Source organism: Pleurodeles waltl, chromosome 8 (genome assembly GCF_031143425.1).
Source record: "Pleurodeles waltl isolate 20211129_DDA chromosome 8, aPleWal1.hap1.20221129, whole genome shotgun sequence".
Classification (NCBI taxonomy): domain Eukaryota; kingdom Metazoa; phylum Chordata; class Amphibia; order Caudata; family Salamandridae; genus Pleurodeles; species Pleurodeles waltl.
In genome coordinates this window covers 1,223,742,294-1,223,764,060 of record NC_090447.1, presented here as the reverse complement: position 1 = coordinate 1,223,764,060, position 21,767 = coordinate 1,223,742,294, and the positions used below count along the sequence as shown (strand labels likewise).

The 21,767-nt window shown below is 43.0% G+C and overlaps 1 long non-coding RNA gene across 1 annotated transcript in view; it reads right to left on the bottom strand.

Moving 5' to 3' along the window:
* Positions 1–12,671: 12,671 nt before the first annotated feature.
* Positions 12,672–21,767, bottom strand: part of LOC138250536 (uncharacterized) — a 192,062-nt gene continuing 182,966 nt past the window's right edge. Inside the window, exon 3 of the long non-coding RNA XR_011194978.1 lies at positions 12,672–15,447. This is a non-coding gene — a long non-coding RNA (uncharacterized lncRNA). The remainder of the gene's footprint in view (positions 15,448–21,767) is intronic.

The following is a 21,767-nucleotide window of genomic DNA, read 5'->3' as shown; positions in this document are numbered from 1 at the left end:
TAACTTTATCTGCATATTTCTAAATGTCATTTATTTCACTCAATTCCTTTTGTCCTTTCATTCTTCCAGGGGGTTACGGGTGTAAATGTAATGTTGCTGCATGTTTTTGTGTGTATGGTGTTGTGGGTGAGGGTGGGGGTGTTGTGTGTTGCATGTGTGTGTCACTTTCTTTTTCCTCACCCCTCTCACCTGTGTGCTAGGTGCAGTACTCATGGTGGTCATCGCCGCCGCCTTTTTTGATATTCCTGGTGTATTAGCAGATACACCAGAATCGGCAGGACCTGTAGTTTGGGATCCATGGCGTCCTGGTTCTTCGTTGAGTGTCGAAAGGTGAGTGGTTCCCCTTCAGAGTACTGTTTCCGCCGTGCTTTTGATGGCATTGGTACCGCCCAGAAAAGCTGGCGGATTGGTGGCTTGTAATAGAGTGGGCAGTACATTGTCTTCAGCCTGTCTGTTGGCGGTTACCGCTGCGGTGTTTATTGCTACCGCAGTGGCGGTCTGTGTGTTAAAGTGGCTGTCTGTGTTGGCGGCTTCCGCCATGGTCATGATCCCATTTTTTTTACCACCGGCCTGTTGGCAGTATTACCACCACTTTATCACTGACCACCAGGGTTGTAATGAAGGCTGTTGTTTTTTAATCGGTCTGTTGATTCAGACACATCTGGATTCAGTGAAGGAACATTACTGAGAATAACAACAATGGGCAGACATTGGATGGCAAAGAAATAGTAAGACCTGATTCCTTTTTATTTGGTTGAGGCATACAGGCAGTTTTGTCACTTCCTTCCTTAGTAATATGTTTGACTCCTGACCTTGAAATTGTGCTCTTCCCCATGTCAAGTCACAAGATCTGCCTCAGCGGCTTCAAGCTGGGGCAGAGATGCCGCAATCGTAAGAGGATCTGTGGAGACCCACACACGGGATGAAACTGAGTAGCGAGGGCATCTCTGTCACTCAAAGACACCCCCTCCTGGGCCTGTCTTATTTGTAACTTCCTTCTCTAGCACACCTATGATAATAGTACATAATTCAGTATTAATATCACTCATAGTTTTAAATCAGTGTTCATCTGCTGGTATTATCCAAGTTCAATAGTTCATCCAACTTAATACCATTCAGATTTTTAAATCAATGCTCATGTCCTGATACAATCAGTGTTCATCAGTTCATTAAGCTTAGATACTATTCAGAGTTTTAAATCAAAGTTTATCAACATATTTAACATTAATATGTATACTCCATATTTCCTTTTTCTTTAGAAGAAAAAACAAAAAAACTGTTGAATTGGCCACTTTCATAAACACAAAACAATCACATAAGTCTCTTTTATATTTAATCACAAGTTGAGAAAATGTTACCCAGATTGAAGAGATTGCTGCTTTAATATGGTTTTCCTTTATGTTTTGCAGGTCACCAAGAGGTCAGAGATGAATGCAACAAGGGAACAAGGAACCTGACGAACCCGATGCCAGAAGACAAACCCACTACAATCCTGCAGGGACCAAGGACGCAAAGAAAAGAAAAGATGTTCACTGCTCTTGGCTAGAGCACCCCCTATTGCCCTTTGGAGCAGACTTGTTTACATGCTTTTCCTGTCTTGTAGTGGCCCTAAGAAGGCAGGGCCAATGTCAAAAGGAAAGCATGGGGTGGCTGCTTGAGTGCAGCAGCTCTCCCCAAGAAGTTTAAAAAAGTACTGACCTAACATTTGCGGGGTCATGGAATCCATGGCCATCTGGAAATTGTATTTAATTTTTCAAACAACTCCCAAGGCTGTAGCTTCTGCTCTACATCTGAGAGTGCAGCAATGTCTGAGGGCCTGGTCTGTGGTTGCTTTCAATGTGGACTGCAGATGTATAAGGAAGATACATATAATGAAGGCTGAATCTATGGTTGTATTTTACATTAATAGAAAGTGATGCCCTCTATGGGTTGTTTTAATGATTTCTTTTTTATGGTTTGAAAGTATATAAAAAGCATTCAGACATATGATATGGTGTTATGTTCATTTTAAAATGTTTTATTGAGACACTAACGTTGACAGTGATGACTGATCAAAGTAAATACACTTTAGTACCAATATTAAGTGCATTTAAACATGGTTATTAACAATTATTTAATTTCCTCCCAAAATGACAGTGTTTTTGACATGTGGTTTGTTGATCTTGACCGTTTTTGCCAAGCAAATAGACTTATCCTATATATTTGTATGACCCTTTAGGGGTCAAATGTAATTATACAATATCATCTATGATATTTTCTATCTGTCTATTATATATATTTGTGAAGTAGTGTGTAGTATTTAGTACTGAGTGTGATAAATGTACTTTTCCTCTTTCTGAAGTAAAAGCACTGACAGGACGATCATGAATTGAGTTTTATTATTGTGTGCAATGAATGGTGATCACTAGTTACATAAAACCTCAATTGGATTCTGTGGAGTTACACCAACCCCTAGCAAAATGCACAAATGAGGCCTTTTGTGGTTGCATTGAGTGGGAAAGAAGGAGCTGTCCCCCTCAATAAGGTCCAAAAGAGCTCCTTTTTCATGCCTTAAGTGAGCCTCTTCAGTCCCAATTAAAATGAAAATCACCAATTACTTGGTATCACAGAATCGGTTGTGAAAGGCTCTCAGAGCCCAGTATCAGGAATGTTAATTAGTGCACCAATTGTTTCTCTCAATTGATTAATCACAAGGGCTGCCTTGTAAGTCATGGCACCAACAGGGGTTTTGCAGGTAGGGCAGGGTTACAGGGGCACAGCGTCACCTCTGAGGGGTTGAGCAAATGCTGCTGGTTAAGATGCAGGTTTCACAAACCACTTGAACACACCCAGTAAAACAGCTGCTCGATTTTATTACAACCGAGGTAAATTAATTGCAGGGCTGGTTTTTAGGCTGGGGGAATCCGTTAAACAGCTCCCATCCTTGCCTAGTAGATGCATCTGTCAATGTTAAGTGTTAACACTTGCACAATGATACCTCATGTGTGATGCAACAGTGGTGCCCACTAGAACTCCTCAAGTCTGCCACACCTGGAGCACCTTATGTCTGACTGTGGTGCACATAAAAAGCCGCACACGTTACTATGCTAGAGCAACTTATATCATCCCATGTTGAATGCTAGAACAGCTCGGGTCTGTCAGTGTTGCACTATGTAGCACCTAACATCTACAAGTGGTGCACACTAGAACAGCTCTAAAATCAGAAGTGATATAACAGCTTAAATTTGTCTTTAGCAAAAATGCCCTGAATCTGTTATTGTGCACACTGGTACAACTCACATCTTACATGGTGTTAACGCGTCTCTTTATGATAATTTATTACACATCGGGACTCGTTTTAGGCCAATGAAGGCCAGTTGAGAGACACCTTAGGACGAGATAGCTGATCAATATGTCAATCAATACATTAATAATGACATCAATATTTATCACGACAATGCATTTCACCTTAGTCAAAGTCATTAATCAATTCAAAGACACTACCATGACCTTTCAGCCATGAATAACCACACCTTGTTTAGTAGAATTTTTATGAGTTTTAGTCCCTATTGTTTACAATTCTAATATCAGATATGTCAATCTCAAAGCCAAGAAACATAATAGCATAGTCACGATATGGCAACTTTGGTAAGATTTCATTAAAGCGAGAATCACAAACATCAGAACATAACACGGCGTGAACATAGATCAGAATTAGCAGTGTCTCAATAACGCGTCAGTTCAACAAAGCATAGTCTTGGTCGTTTGTCTATTTGCGTCAGTTTAGTGAGCACCTGTCCTAACCACTGATTAGCATGTTGGGCTTCATGCAAAACAATTTAAAACACCAATTTGGAAAACATCTAACTATGGTCTCTGTCAAAAGTAAGCAGTTGGTACCTAAAAAGGAAAAGCAAACAGACAAATCACAATCGCATTGTCATAATTACCTTCCAAGGTTTAGGTCAGCGCACAGGTTCAGTCTTCGTCTTTAGGACATCAGTCAAATCGCCATCAGTCAGAACTCAGCTCCGGAGCAAAAAGGGCACTTTCCTCATAAGGAGGTAAAATGTAACATGGACAAATCTAAGGGCGAGGATGGTTTAAATAAACCACCAAGTCACCAAACAGAGTGACAAAGTTTCTGGATAAAATCAATAGCATTCCCTACATAATTTCCAATGACTTCCCGTGACATGGGTTTTTATCCGTTTTCCATTATACATTCCCCCAAAGTTCTATTGGACATTTGCTATACTCCACTATTTTTAACCTATCAGAAAACACATTAGGTAACCCAACTCTTCACCCCATATTGTTTTACAAGTCTTTGATTGGTCTTCGTAATTGACGTCTTCAGAGGTGGCACGTCCAGTATGATTTCATCTTTCTGTAATTCTTTGCACATCTTTTGGTCAGCAGTTCCATTGTCTTCACCGGTTTGAATGACCTTGTTCACAACATTAATCTACACTGTTTCAATTTACTTTTAACATTTCTTCTGCAAAGGCTGTGTGAACGGATCTAACATGGTTACATTCGTCTTCTAATTTGAAGAAAAAGAACACGCAGGGTCATGTCCCTTTGTGAGTCAGCATACTGACAAATAGAAAAATGCATTTAATATGAGAACCAAGGCAGCTAAGCTTCGGCTCATGCTAACTTAAGGCCTATGAGGATTTCAGTACAGATTCAATAACACGATCATTAGTATAAACTTATTTAAACATAATATAAACATTTTGGTCATTATTATAAGTCTACGTATACATTGATGGCCACTCCCCGTGGTCACAATTCAATTGCACGTCTAAGCAAAATTACTATCATTATAGTTTCTATGCAGCATTTTTTACACATTGATTCATAAACATTTCTTGTTAATATAGATTATATAAGCTACACTCTCTCAATGGCACACACTGAAATACCTCACATCTGCCACTGGTGCACACTGGAACATCTCACACATGAATGTGGTGCATGTTAAAATAGCTCCTCATTTCATAGGATTCAGACTGCTACAGTCTACCTCTACCTTTGGTGCAGGTGGTAACGCTTCAGTTACATTTGTTGTTACACCAGGGTGTGAAGTATGTCTGGTCTTTTAAACAGTACAGCACCTGATATCTACTTGTGGTATATGCTGGGTAGCACATTAGCACACTACAATACATCAAATCTATCTGTGGTGCATAAAAGACAACTTCATATATATATGTGATGAACACCGCAACAGCTCACCTCTGCCCCCTGTGCACTCTAAATCACCGCACATCTAACTCCAATATACTCACTAATAGCTCACATGTGCCCTGGTGCATGTTAAAGCAAATCCATGCTAGGTGCACTCATTGACAGTTTACCTCTGCCTGTTGCTCACATCTGTCTATGGTGCAGATGCACATACTAATAGCTCACATCTGCCTATGGTTCATTCAGCAGCTACCACACCCACCCGTAATGTGCTCAGTAACAGCTGTTGCCTGCCCGTCGTGCACACAAGAGCACCACACATCTACCAGTGGTGCACGCTGCAACATCTCATGTCTACCCGTGGTGTACTCAGTAACAGCTCACATCTGCACATTCTGCATGCTAGAACACTGCACATCCCCCGTGGTGCACTTAGTAACAGCTCACATCCTACTCTTATGCACGCTAGAGCACCACACATCCAACTATTGCACATTTAAATGTCTCACTTCTAGTAGTGTAATGATTATTTAATTGTTTTTTTAACTATAGCTGCATTGTGTACACAACTACACATACAATTTTGAACAAAAAAGCCTCATACCACGGACTAGGCTGCCTCTTCCTCCATACAGAGCTCTGGAGAGGGTTAAGGGCAGCACAAATATACACGCTTACCTTCTTCACAGGCACCGGGGGACAGAAAGCACACTCCCATGGACCCCAGCACTAGTGCTGTTTACAATTCATGCTGATGAGAGCTAGCTGATACATCCTGCTGTGTTGGGGAGTGCTCCTGCGAGTTTAAGAACTTCCATGGAGGGTGTCCAGACCGGTGGCAACCCTGTCACTAAGCCGAGCTGTGACAGCCCAGGGGAGGGCCCAAGGCCACAACTCTCACTGCATGACTTTCAGGCAGGAAGTGATCCTCTAAAGTATTACCTCTTAACTCGCCCGGTTTCCTCGTCAGAGGCCAACACGTGTTTTTCATGCTCAAACAAGTGTTAATAGCTGATTAATGAATTCTGCCGACGGAGCATAGCAGCAGAATTTATTAGTAATTTCATATTACAAGAGTAATCTGGAATCATTAAATTCCTCCAATTTCGCCGGCAGAATAACAAAATCTGCCCACCTCTAGGGATTACTAGCCAACACGACCTCCCCTGAGTAGGCCTTGAACTGCTCTGCTTCACTACAATTGGATGCCTTGTTCCGAGCAAGGAGAAATTGTGGACCTATTACTTGTGCAGGCCACACAACTAATAACCCAATTTCCTACAGATTTATTGCTTGATCTCTACATTTAGACACAAGACATTCCACATTCAGAAGTACAGTTGGATGCTGCAGTCCTAAGGTCACACACTGCTCTGTGATTTCATCACTCTGGATGGAGCTTACAACCATTTGAAGTCAGGCTAAAACTGTAAATTATTAGCTGGGCCTTTTTCATCCATTCCAACATACCACACACTTCTGAATACCAGTCCTTATTTGTTCATTACAAATTAAACATGCCAAAGAATGGTCAGTGGTCAGTGGCTAACCATATTTGTTAAATATAATAGCAACCCTAACATGTTGTGGTATAATCTTGTATGCTTACTCTGCAAGGGTTCCTGAAAATGTTTATTTGGCCCAAAACAGAAGTGCACAATGTGCAACTTGATAAGTAAAACAAACTTTTTGCGATAGTAGTGCAGAAAGAGAAGAGGTCCTTTAACCTCTGCAGTAGAAATCAGAGACGTAAAAACAGCCTGCATCAGAGATTAAATTACTGAATTATTGCATACCAGATATCCTGCTCATTATGCATATCAAACACAACTGACATAGTGTGCGTCCTCAAAAGAACTGGATCTCGCATATTGACTGGTTTTAATACTGTTTCTGGACTTATTCATTCATTCTTTCATTAACTTTTTCACTTTGTTTGGTGAAAATTCCAACACTTATCTTCTTTGACTGTGACACTCTCATCTTTCTTTTACTCAAGAAATAAAAGCCAGATTCAATCAACAACATGGGTTTAAATTATCCAACAGAAAAGCAGTGTGTGAAAATAGTAATTGGAAAAGCAGTGTGTGAAAATAGTAACTGACTGTCTTGAGTGAGCATTGGACTCATCGTTAAAAGTTATTGATAAAGGGATGCAAACACTCTCTTAAGGTGTATTTTGTAAGCACATTAATGTCATCAATCCTTGAGCTTCTAAAAGAAGATTTAAATCTTTTACAACATGGGCAAACTCAGTTATGAGCTATTACACAGCTAAATTAGGTCCTACACACATTAAAATCTAACTAAATACCTTGCCAGCTCATTAACAAAAGTACCATATTTAACCACACATTCTGACGCTAAACAGAGAATCATTGCCAAAAAAGAAGCCAAGTACACCTTATTAAGAATAGAAGAAATTGAGGGTGTTCCATTTTCTATAGCAGAAGACTCACATATCATGACACTCTCTCCATATCACTGCCTGTTACCACCTGAGTATTCACACTGCCTGTTACAGGCTTTCATTTTCATGAATGTCATAAATATAAGTCCTTTAACGGGTATGAAAATATGAACAACACTTTTCGTAATCACATATGGGAGCTAACATTTGAATTCTACTTTTACACCCAAAACTGTTCCGCATTCATAAGAAGGCTGGATGTGCTAATCCTCTAGGTCACTCACTCCTCTTTACGGAGGACGTAAATCTTTAAAGCTAGGAGTCAGCTGAAAATTGGTAGCTGCACCTCACCTGAGTCATCCATTCCAGCATACCACACACTTCTGAATAATGTGTTATTCATAATCACAAATGAAATAGGTTGTGGAATGGACTAAGGCCAATAGTGCTTGTAGAAATCATAAAATGCTGTGGGTCACCTTACATCCTCCTCCTTAAAAAGTGTTTGAAAATGCCCCTGGTGCCAAAATAGATATGAATAATAAGCACCTTGACAAGTTGAACACATTTGCTGTAATATTAATGTAGAAAGAGGTCCCTTTATCCTCCACCGCAGACACCTTTGACTCACAGACAGTCCATTCTGCGTCAGATTCAAAAACTCTTCCGAACCAAGTATCCTACTCGGTTTGCAAATTTTTGCACACTATCTTCAAATCTAAGTATAGTCCATTTCTTCAAAACAATTGGATCAGGCTTGTTGACAGGTTTATGACTGTTTTTGGTCTCATTTCCTTATTTTTTCATTCATTATTCTCCAGACTGTTTTGCAGATTTTCAACAATCGTACTGATCATCGGTTGTGGCCTTCTATTCTTCTTTCTGGTTAAGAAATACAACCAGTCCAACCTCCTCTGTGAATTTGGAATGTGAATATCATACTGAAAAGTGTAGCCGGGCCCTTCTATTCTTTCTTGTTTATCAATGGCTATCTGACATAGCGAATATTAGACACTGTTGTTCCATGAATTGGATCATTTGCAAACGAAACCAGTCTTTTGGTGTGTAAACCGTATGCAAGAAACTGTTCTGGCAGAGAAAGTCGGTGATTAGATACTAAAGCACCCAGGTAACTGACCATTAATTGCAGGGACTTCGCACTAGGACTGTTAAGCCAGAGATTATACCAGTTTTCGACAACCAGCCTCAGTAGGGGGCTACTCAGGAGAGGTGCAGAGAAGTGATCTTCAGCCTCACACTGCTTATCACTTGTGGGCAAGAACTGTGACAGAGGTTAGCTAAAAATCTATTTTTACCCAAAGAAGGTATGATGAGCGATCCATTTTAAGAAACTTTGGGCCAGATGTAGGAAGGCTTTTGCGCCTCGCAAACGGCAAAAAACGGTGTTTGCGAGGCGCAAAAGCCCTTACGTGATGCAGAAACACATTTTGCGAGTCGGTACCGACTCGCAAAATGTGTTTCCGACTCGCAAATAGGAAGGGGTGTTCCCTTCCTATTTGCGAGTCGCATCGCGATGTAGAGTTGATTTGTGACCGCGAAAGCGGTCGCAAATCAACTCGCAGTTACCATCCACTTGAAGTGGATGGTAACTCATTAGCAAACGGGAAGGGGTCCCCATGGGACCCCTTCCCCTTTGTGAATGCTCACAAAAATATTTTTTCAGAGCAGGCAGTGGTCCAATGGACCACTGCCTACTCTGAAAAAAACCGAAACAAAAAGGTTTCGGTATTTTTTTCTATTTGCAGCTCGTTTTCCTTCAAGGAAAACGGGCTGCAAAGAGAAAAAAAAACTGCTTTATTTAAAAGCAGTCACAGACATGGTGGTCTGCTGTCTCCAGCAGGCCATCATCCCTGTGAGTGCCTAGACTCGCTATGGGGTCGCAAACTGCGACCCACCTCATAAATATTTATGAAGTGGGTCTTTGCGACCCCATAGTGAGTCGCAGAATGTGTCTGAGACACCTTTCTGCATACCAGTTTGCGAGTTGCAAATTGCGAGTCGGACGGACGCGCAATTTGCAAGTTGCAAATTGGTTTGTACCTACATCTGGCCCTAAATTTCTAGGCTTGATATTTTCTGTTTTTTTGCTAAAATTTAGCTTAGCACTTTGGAGTACCAATAGGGGGTTAGGATGCTAGGAATGTGCTTACTATGTTAGGAATGTTCATATTGTTTTTAAAGCCATGTCATAAATTGCTGCATTTAATTTCTCATTCGTTGAGGTTACCATTCATATTTTATGCACTAGACTTGGCCTTTAGAAATACACTTTAAAGCTCACCCCTCTTATTAGTGCTGTTTTTGGTGTCCTATTATTATTATTATTATTTTTTACAAAAGAGGATTTGGATGTCCACTGTGTCCCTAAACTCATCTAATGGGACTGATAGTGACCAGAAAACACTTCTTACTCCTTGCTATTGCTGGGTGAGTTGTGCATGGTTCAGTGTCCTACTGGATTTCTAATGTACCTATCTGCATTGAACTGCGACCTTGTACTAGGAGGTTAGAAACCTGACATCTATGTCTCTTGGTTTGGGGCTCTGATTGTGACAACAACAACTATGCATTTCAGAAAAAGAGTGTACATTTTCGAATTTGTGTTTTCCTGTATTTTGGTGAAAAAAAAGTGGCAAGGGTTTTGCATGCAGGTCCCTTTTCCAGACTTTCCAAATGTAATCCATTCTCATACCTTTTCATCTAGTTCCAATTTTATCCTCCTCAATCAAGTCCTGTGCATTGCAGGTTAACCACTCTCCAAGTTCTTTCAAATTTTCAATTTAAAAATGTATGCTCTGTCACTGCAAATGTTATATATGTATATATATATATATATATATTGCAAATCAAAGAGGCACTGCACTCCTGGGGGCTTCAATTTCCAAATCAATTTAATCGACCTCAGCATTACACCAACACGTTTCAACCTTTGCCTGTCTTGATCATGGTGGCTGATAACATGCATCCACATTAAGGTGCTAGATTTTTTATTTGTACATTCTGTTACATCATAGTCTGCAAAGATCTTTTCTATAGTTGTTGTTCAGAGGAGTACGCACATCAGTGTTACTGGCACAGTGCTCTTACTTTCTCATTTCTGCACCTTTACTCCCCATGTCTCTTGTGAAATCACTTGAAGCAGTCTGTACATTCCATCCAAATCCTTTAACGTGCACCAGGTCATTTAGCATTACATGATTTCTCTCCTAAGGCAATCGCAGCTATTCCAAAACACACTTAATTCACAAACCCCACAGACACTCTCCATTCCAAGGGTCGCATCGGCGTAAAAGAACATTCAACCAGGACACTGCTCACCCTCGCCTGTGAGGCTGTTCCTAGCATTTGTTTTTGCAGAAATTAACAAGCGTTAATGAAGTCCAGGCCATTCCAGGCTGATCCGTCTTCATGTGTACAATACTTGCAGAGTCTAGAGTGGTATATGTATATGGATGCGTATCACCATGATGTTGCAAGAAGCACAACCCACTCTTTGCAGTGCCATTGAAAGCAATTCTTAATTCTGAAGAGATTACTCCCTGCCTAGTACGAAAAGTAGTCTGACATTTATACAAATTAGAAAGGTGAATTCCTCCTAAAGATTTGTCTTGTAGCTTCTTCAAAACTATCCATTGCTTCACGGCAGCATCAGAAAAAAACAGAAATTATTGTGTCCATTGTATTGGAGACATGGCCCAAAAGACATAGTGGAAACATCTGTATAGGATTGGTGGTAATAGGGGACATAGCCATTTTCACTAACTGAAAACTGTTGACTGTTTCAAGTGCACACTAGTAACTATATTTACCCAAATCTAGTGATAATGATATTCTCCCTCTGCATGATTTTTCTAAAGTTAATTCAGAAATTCCATGCCAAGTAACTGATATTCTTAGATGTCCATGGTATTCCAGAGCAAATACCCATACTTGTGGTGCAAAGAACATATAGAGTTATGAGATCCGATTGCAGAGATTGAGTGAATATCCCAACACCCTGAATAATCGTTTATCATCCACAACACTGTGTTAAAAAGTATTCTAAATCACTTAGAAATAGAATGTTATCACCATGAGCTGCAGCTTAAGTGCTGTTACCTAGCCCAAAGTCATTCACATTCATTGGCTTCTTTATCCTACAAAAAGGGGGTATGGAGGGAATAGAAATAAAAAGGGAACAAGGTACACCTCTGTCTTATTCTGGATTGTAGTACAAAATACAGTACTGTTAATTATAAAATTTGCTCTAGGGGCCTAATGAAGCCCTGTCCAAAATTACATCTTAGCAGGGCTTCTTGACGCAATCCTATGAGATGGATGCGGCAAGGCTTTATTCAATACGTACTGCTGAGATATAATTCCAGTTGCTGCAGGGGCTCAATATACTTGGCCAGTCAATCACATGGCACAATATATGGTCTACCATTAGTCTTTTAAAAGACAACCTTTCAAAAAGGTATGACTGGGCAGATTTGATGGCATTCGGGATAACAAAGTCCAATCTAAATATGAGACTTCTACTCAATATGTGGCCATCAAGGTTCAACTGTAAACATTGGTGAAGTCTTGATGCCAATTGGAGAGCCACAGACTTTATAAAGTAGCATTGGAAAGTCATCAAGTCCTGTCACTTTATTGTTTGGAATGGATTGAGTTCCCCTGAAAACCTTCATTCAATGCAAAGGCACATTCCCATAATTCTTCCTCTAATTCACACATCATCAGCATTTCACTATCCAAGTTATCCAGGGATTTCTTGGCACTTAAAGGGTAAGGTGTGAGTGGTTCCTAGTACAGTTTCATATTGAACTTTCTCATCAAATGTTCTATTTCCTATCCTTTACCGGCCATGAGAACTGTCCCTGATTTCAGTGCCGCAATGGAAGCCGTCATGTTGTTGACATTTCAGATAACTGCTTAAATCCTTCTCTGCTATATTAATACTATACCATGTTTCCACATGCTTTTTCTGCAATGCAGACAGTGAAAAGCGTACGGGCTGTCCATGGGGGACCCTACACTGTCCATGCCAAGTGCATGGGCAGTGCAGGGCCCCTATGGGCCCCCCTGCACCCCTTCTCTGCCAGCTTTTACATGGCGGTGCAATCGCCATGTAAAAGCTGGTGGAGAGGGGACTCGTCATCCCCAAGGCAGCGCTGCATGCAGTGCTGCCCTGCCAGATTAGGACTTCCAGCATGCCAGTCCCTCCAATGGAGGGAAACTGGTGGTGCTGGCGGTGCGACCATGGCCGAACCTCCACGTTCATAATGTGACCGTCTGACCGCCACCAAAGCAGTCGAACTACCATTTTGGCGGTAGTCAGACCGCCACCACAGCCCTGGCGGTCAAAAGACCACAAGAGTCGTATTAAGGGCCAGAGTCTTGAGTCTCTAGCCATGAGTTAATCAGGGAAGAATGCCCCCAAATCAGTTTTGACCATAGTAAAAATCCCAATTTAAACTAGACAAGCTCTTCCTGCAATGAGGTCTTTCTCTCTTCTCCCAGTGAATCAGCGGACGTGCAACATCTCTGATCCTGAGAGTAGCCTTTTGAGGCAAGCATCACAGGCACAAATTCCAGAGAAATCAGTACTAGCCTTCAGTCCTTTCCTATGTAGCTTTCTTCTTCTTCTCTTTGCACATACCAGCAGAGCTCTATTTGGTGAAGGATAGGAGATTTATTTTTTATATTTTATTTATTAATTTGGTGTGACCAAACAACATGCATTTAATTTAAAGTAGCTTAAGCAGGTGATATTTTACAGAGAACATTGTACATATTTTTGGTGAGTGTGATGCTTCAATTAGGAAGCAAAAGACAAAGATGGTACAATTACATCAGTAGTAGCATTTCACCCAGTATTTGCAATAGATTCCATGAGCATAGCAACTCAGTTGTGTCATTAGCCTGTGGTTGTTTCATCATAACATACAGTCTCAAAACGGAAGACCTGATGGTGCTATAGCAAGGAGTGAAGTACTTTTGAGGGAAATAGTGTCTCTCCGGGCAGAGCAGTAAATGTACTCTTTATTTGTAAGGGTAATGTGGAAATCAGATTCCCAGCGCTCTTTAGAATTGGGGATTACTTTAGAAGCTTCTGCTTGTATTGATTTGTAAAGCTTCCTAATATATTTTTAGTGGTTAAGGCAAGGAGCAATTACCGTGTTTTGCAAGCCATAGAATCTAGACAGAAAGATAGGAACTCTGCTTTGGATAGTGTGCACTGTCTTTAATAAAGTAGCATCCAATAAAGGTTCCTCCAGGGAATAGATCTGTGAATGTAGTAAGTCCCCACTTCTTTACATTATTAAGGATTGCAGACTTTTGAGTAAGCTGATAGAGCAGGTAGCTCTGGGGCATAGAGGATAGGGTGTGGTTTTCTTCACTGGAGTTTGTTTCATAACATATACGGGGGCTGTTGTGACTCTCACTTCACCACAAGTGCAGGATATGACATTAAGGCCTCTGGCAGCATGACATAGCCTAATTACACATGACAGGGGCTCATGTGCTACAGAAAACAAGATAGGTCAAAGACAGCCACCTTGGTGAGTACCTCTTTTGATTCAAATAAAGGCTGAGATAAGGCCATTGAGGTGAATGCTTGTCAAGGGTTTTGAGTATAAGAGCTGAAGCCTGGTGGGATCCCCTTTCTGGAGAAAACTGCAAACAGATTCCCATTCTAGAGAGTTGAAGACCCTAGTGTCATCCAAAAGTCCAGCCACTCAATATTCTGGTTCAGTTGGTGTATCAGAGCAAATAGTTAGCGAAGATTATCAGATGTGAACCTCCAGGGATAAATTATGCCTGATCTGGCAGAACCATGGCCAGTAGTAATTGAAACAGCCTATGAACTAGCACTTTGGCAAGTATTTTAGTATCAATATTTATTTATAATTAAAAGGGTTCTGTAAGGTTCATAAGTCAGCAGACTTGTAAGATTTCAACAGTGTTATAAGAAGAATTTCCTGTAGTGACTTGGGCAAAATATCTAACAGCCTAGACTCTTCACATAGCTGTAGTAATATGGTGGCCAGTAAATCAGAGTATAGGTTATAAAACTTAAGAGGGAGCCCATTGTTACCAGGAGCCTTACACATTTGTATAATATTACAGATTTTATTTCCCCTAATGTAAAAGGGGTGTCAAGAAAGTGTTGTTGCAAGTTGTCTAACTGGGTCATAGAAATAATATGGAAGAAGTTTGGAAGTGCAGGAAATGATGAAGACTCACATGTGGCATATCGGTCCATGTAATATGCACTAGATTTTGCTAATATATGCTCTGGTTAGTATAACATGTCCCTCTCCCTCCTCGTTTATGATTTGCACAATGTTGTGAGATAACCTGGAGCACAATAGCGCTGCGAGTATCCTTCCCAACCTCTCCCCCTCCTCATATATTCTGGCCCTGATATGGTGGCCCAAATGATTTATTTCACTATTTGCTACCTCAGCAAATTCAGCAAGCTTCAATTTTATGTCAGCAAGTTCAATTTGATGTCAGCTATTTAGGCTGCTGTGAAGTGCTTTTGTGGACCTGCCCTGATAACGGACTCAGTAGTATGTATGTGGTTTCTGGGCAGATCGTGTAGTCTATAAAACTGTGCACTTCACCACAGAAAGTAGCTTGCCATGCAAGTGTTTCTTGGCCCGTGGCCTCCTGTTACAATGCTCCTGACATTGCTCCACCCAGTTCCTCCTCATGTCCAACACTGGCATAGAGTTCTGACGTCTTCCCAGCATCTTCACTTCTCTCTGGCCTTCTCGGCTCCTTGTTGCGGCTGAAGCATCGGGTTTCCTTTGGTCCTCATCCCCATGCGGGGAACTTGTGCTTCAGACCTGGAAAACAAGAACAAAATAAGAAAATAATTCAACTTGTGAAACGTTTTTGGGTATCACGCTGCATGCGCTCTGTATAACTTGAATTAAGAGACACTTTGCTGATATGTTTTCATGGTGACCGCAATTCCGATTGCTAGCTCCAGCCCATTTATTTAGTAAAGACAATCAGCACACACACTTTAGTATATGCAAGACTATGTGATTCACAAACTTTAATGAGCTGTTTCTGCTTACCTTAGCTTTCTACATTACAAATTATTGGATATTGCAGTACTCAATTGTTGTTGATATTTGATGCATGAAGCAATGCATAAGCATGTATAGGTTTGAAAGTTTCTAGATGATTTTCAATTGAGCCTATTCAATGACAATTTAGGTAAGGTACATTATTATTTAGCTCACATTTACCTAAAACATACCTGTTTCGGGGCGTGGCCGGGCCACGAAACAAGATGGCCGCTTAGAGCGAGAGCTCCGCGCCGAGGCGGTCCCGGAGGGGCGACGGGGGCAAGAAGACAGCCGGACAACACACCGGGTTCGGTGCCCCTCCACCCCTACAACAGCGGCGACACGGAACCATGTCCGGGGACCCCGTAGGAGCGGGACGCAAGGCAGGAAACTCGCGACTCGCCCCAGGCCGATAAGGCCTGGAGAAAGGGGCGGAGTCGCGTCTTCGGAAGACCGCGGACGGCGTGCCCGTAGCGGCAAGGAGCAAGCCGAACAGGCCGCAGGGACTGCGGGAGCCGTGACGACCCGCATCCATCTCCCTACAACGCCAACAAACACCCGTGGACCTTCCCCCCCCCACAGGGAGACGGGAAGACGCAGCAAAGGGGTGCGGCCCCTTCGACAGCCGGGAGAGAAACCCAAAGAGAGGTAGGATCGAATCTCTTCAAAATAAGAACGGCATCGCCGGAGGCAGAGGCACGACTTCTCCCCTCTTTTCCATCACAGAGGGACAACAAAAACCCTCCCGCTGAGATAATAAACTTTCTCCCCCCCCCTCCAGACAACTAATACTGAGGAGGGCAGAGGGGCACGACGGGAGGCACGTGGAGGCGAGGGGACGAGAGGGGTGAGCGACTGGGGGGGCACCGGAGATGAGGAGAGCCAGAGGGAGCCAAGAGAACAGAGATACAGGAGAAGGGAGTGGACTGACACCAGTGTAAGCCACCGAACATCTATATCCTTATCGGAATCTACGGAGGGAATCTCGGGCCCCACGTGGTCAGACTCTGTAGACAATTGAGGCGATGCCCGGCAACAAACCGAACCATAAACCTGTCAGCAAGCCTGCACGACAACTATTATTCTCAGAAGCGCTACAACACAAACGCCTAACCCCCACGAAGATAAACCCTCAAACATCGCCACCTTTAAACGAGTCCACCACGATGCCTGATAAAGATCAATCCACGACTATGGACAGGATACTACAAGAGATCACCACCGTCAGCCGCCGCATAGAGGGGATGGACGCCTCTATAACTTCATTGACACTAGAAACCAAATCCATGCGATCTGACATTGCCGGCTTTCAATCTAGAGTGACAGGGCTAGAACAACGCATGGGATCACTAGAGACGCAGATCAACACGTCTCAGGTGCGAGAACAAGACTTCATCTACCTCAGGAGCAAACTAACGGACATGGAGGACAGGAGCCGGAGAGACAATATCCGCATACTTGGGATCCCGGAAAACGAAGAAGGCTCGGATATGCAGACTTTTCTGACCTCCACTCTTCCAAAAATGATTTCATTGGACTTTGACCCGCCGCTAGAATTCCAACGGGCACACAGGATGGGCCCAAAACGCTCTGACAACTCCTCAAGGCCCCGCCCAATCATCGCATGCTTGCTGCGGCATAATCAAACCCGACAAATACTCCAAGTAGCACGCAACCACGGCCCTTTCCGAATAGACCAGCACGAGATCCGAATAACCGCCGATTACTCCAAGGAAACCAACGAACGTAGAAAGGCTTTCCTAGCCCTACGACCCCGGCTTCGCAAACTAGAGATGAAATACGGTCTCTTTGACCCTGCAAGAATGTGGGTTACAAAAAATGGAGTATCCAAGGACTTTTATAACCCCGACGAATTGAGACTCTTCCTTGACTCTTTCCAATCCCAGCCTATGGACTCTTACAACACAGACAGTGAGCATGACATTGTAGGAGGCAGTGATAGGGCCGAAACCCCCCACTCGGGAATAGAAAAGGTGAAGACGGCTCTACACGACACCGGAGCCAGTCATAGAGGTAGAGACATGGAGAGACTAACTAGATCATATGATGACAGGGGTCAGATTTTACACGCAGTAGTAACCCACACCCAATTATCGGAAAGAGACAAATCCCGCTCTCCTTTAAAGCCTACAACTGGGTCTTCTTGAGAAGGTAACGCGACAAGACGACTTATGGGACTATCGCCAGAGAGTCGAAAATAACAACTATAGACTCCGCGGAAGGATGAGTACCTTTCCAGATCATATGTGTATTACTATTGTAATTGTCTAAGACTGCTAGTATCAATGTTAAAACCAGATACATGAAAAATCTATGCTCTTTATGACTAGAGCCGAGACCCTATAATGGAAACTACCAGTAAATCGTTATTTGCCCTCAGAACACAACAGATGATGATTACTAGAACAGGGATCAGACCCCACCAACTCACTGTATGTTGAATAAGGGCCCGGTCCCGACCCTATAACCCTATAACAAGGTAACAAGGTAACAGGGGCATTAAACAGATAACAAAAAATAAACACTAATTAACTATCATGGAACTTACCTTACATTCCACACACTACAAAGTATCTCATGGTAGTAAACAACAAAGTATGTGAAACTTTCCTAATACACACCACACTCGACCAGCGCCGACATTAGAACCGTTTAGCCCCCATTATCACCCCAAGGGATGGGACTAGACCACGCAAAGATAAATTAATTCCAATACAGGGACACACAATACGATATAACCTGAAACATATCAAAGCTCCCACTACTTGACTTTACCTTATTCTACAATAAGAAACGGGGAAAAAAAAATAAAAAAAGAAAAAAAAAAAAATATATAGAACACGAGGACATAATACAACATAATACCGCATAACAAAGCGAAATATTATGACATTCTACACTGCCACTCCACACTACATTATAACATCGCAATGTAAATTATAAACTATTAGCTATTCTTTTCCCCAGATGTTCGTACCTACCCCCATCCTAATCATTATTACTATCTTAAATTATCATCAACAACAGAACGACTATGATGGTGGCACATACCAAGTAAGACCTTAGTAGGTCAGTATTATGATGTAATAATACACGGCAAGGAGCTAGTAATAGGATGAGAAACGCACTATCCTCGCGTAACCCGGGGCTCAGCTACACTCATTACCTATCCTACGATTAATAGAGAGACATTTGGCATAATGGCTCCTAACATGATAATGTGATAAGATGCCAGGATATGTTATGTCGATCAACCTAATATGTCATTGAACAGTTGTAAGGCGAGACGAGACGAGGCAGTGTTATAGTTGAAAAGAAATGCTCAGGAAGTATTGTATTATACTGTATATTGGTATCTTTATGTACCCATGCATACGCGAGAACTATAATACTCTGTTTGAGCTCTCCCCCCCCCCTCCTCTGCCCTGCCCCACCCCTCCCCTCGCCAGCCGGTCTCGGTCTTTCTGTCTGCCCAGTCCCTACTTTAATTTACGACCCTATCTTATGAACTCCTAAACACCCTACGATACCATACAACATCAAGTACTAGGCACAACATCCTAAACACCATACCCCATCAACACCCGACACCCCCTCCCTCCTCTCCAGCGCCGCTCAGGTACTATAGTTATTAACCGATCATTACTTCTGCCAATATACACTTTAGTTATATAACTAATACACTAGCCACTAACCATCGATGAACAGACCCACTTCCCGATACATAAACATAAGCACTGCTGTGTGCCCCCCCCCACCCCTCCTTATCACTGACATATCGATGACTGGCTATCTGCTATTTCCCCCCTTCGCCCCCCCCCCGATCGAGACCGCCCGACGGCACAAGAGCTCCGAGAGAAATCGGTCCCGCCGTTTACAGACCTAACGAACGAAGGAGGTTGGACTCCTAACCTCCCTCATCCCTACCCTTCTCCACTTCTTCCCCCAAATTGCACGCTCTCTTGCTATACTCTCAATCTCAACTTCAGCACACGCATCCATCCCTTCCCCCCCTTCTCCCTCTTTTCTTCTCCCTCTCATTTCTCCTTGCCTTCTTTTTCCCTCATATTTCCCCTCCATCTGGCTCTCGTCCTACTTACATTACCTCTCTTCCTTCACCCTCTCCTCTCTCTTCTCTTTCTTCTCCAGAGGATTCCCTTGGCCTCCACCAGCTACTAACCCCCGTATAAAATAAAATAAAATAAAACACCGTATCATATCGAAACACAACTCCCACTCTAACTACTAAGTCAATATCTCCCATCCTCCCTCCCCCCCCCCACCAACACCATCCCCGGATCGAGGGTGCTTACTTACTCACAATTATCCAATATGTCGAAGCCCCACCCTCAAGCGACGCGACCATTACGCATACTCTCTTGGAATGTACACGGCATGACGAGCTATGTTAAGCGGAAAAAGATACTGTCCTATCTTCAATCCAAAAAAACAGACATAGCTCTGATTCAAGAGACTCACCTTGACACTCTGGAATCCAGTAAACTTAAACGGGATTGGGTAGGGAGGGTTGCCTTCAGCTGCCGGCCAACGAGTCAGGAATCTGGAAGTAACGGACCCCGCAAATGTGGAGTGGCGATACTAGTGCGTAAATCCCTCCCGGTCACTATCATTAAAACCTGGAATGATACGGAAGGAAGGTATATATTTGCTAAATTAAAACTAGGGGACAATGTTTTATGCGTGGGATCCGTTTACGCACCAACCGGCCCAAAACGCCCATTCCTTCTACAGCTAAATCGCCTCCTGACAGAAATCGGAACTACTCGATACATAATTGGGGGAGACTGGAATCTCGTCCAAGACGCCATAATGGATAGGACAGGCCCTGTCGATGTATGTAACAATCACGACAGAGCGCTTCTGACAGACCTGACCACTGACGTCGGTCTGGTGGACTGCTGGAGAATACAACACCCGAAAGATAAGGAATATACTTTCTTATCCACCGTCCATGGCACCCAGTCGCGTCTGGATTATTTCTTAGTGTCACACACTGTAATCCCTCATATACAAGACACCTGTATCCTAGACAGCGGGCTCTCAGATCACTCCCCAATACTAATCCGGATCCAGGTGGGACTCTCCTTCTCTGGTCGTAAACCATGGCGACTGGCTGTACACAGATATCGCTCTCCACAAGGGAAGGAACAATTAAAAGCTCATGTAACCACATACATGGCCGAGAATTCAGGCACTGTATCCTCAAAAAGGATCCTATGGGCGGCAGCAAAAGCAACCCTAAGAGGGAATATGATGCGAGATGCAGCACTGGCCAACAAAGACAGAATAGCCCGCCAAACCACCTTAGAGACCACGATACAGGACCTCACTAAACAATATACCGCCCAACCATCCCCTAGGCTGCGACACGCCTTAGAACAGGCCCGCATGGCACACAATGAACTCTATACATCTCAGGCGGAATACGCACTGCAAAAATTGCGAGGCCGCCATTACGAACAAGGGGAAAAAGCAGGTCGCCTCCTAGCGGCGCAGCTCAGACAAAGAGAGGCAGCCTCTGCCATTGCGGCCATAACATCTTCTTCAGGAGCAGTGCTAACTTGCCCACAAGACATTGTAAACGAGTTCGCCAAGTACTACCGACATTTGTACACTCCTGAAACAACAACAAATCAAACACAAATGGAGACATTCCTTGCCGCGGCCAATCTACCCCGTCTGTCTGAGGCAGGCAGGGCCCTCTTGGACGGTAACATAAGCAAAGAAGAGATAACCCAAGTTATAACAAGCCTCCCCTACCATAAATCACCAGGAGAGGACGGATTCCCTGCGGAATTCTATAAATGGGCTGGGGAGGAGGCAATAACCGCAGTACATGAAGCACTGACGGAAGCATGTCAAGAAGGCTCCCTGGGCGCTCTATCCAATAAAGCCACGATTGTCATCTTGCCTAAGCCAGGGAGAGACCCCCTTCTTTGCGGCAGTTACCGTCCTATCTCCCTTTTGAATGGGGATGTCAAACTCCTAGCCAGTGTTCTAGCAGCGCGGCTCCGCAAGGTGATACCATCATTGATTCACAATACCCA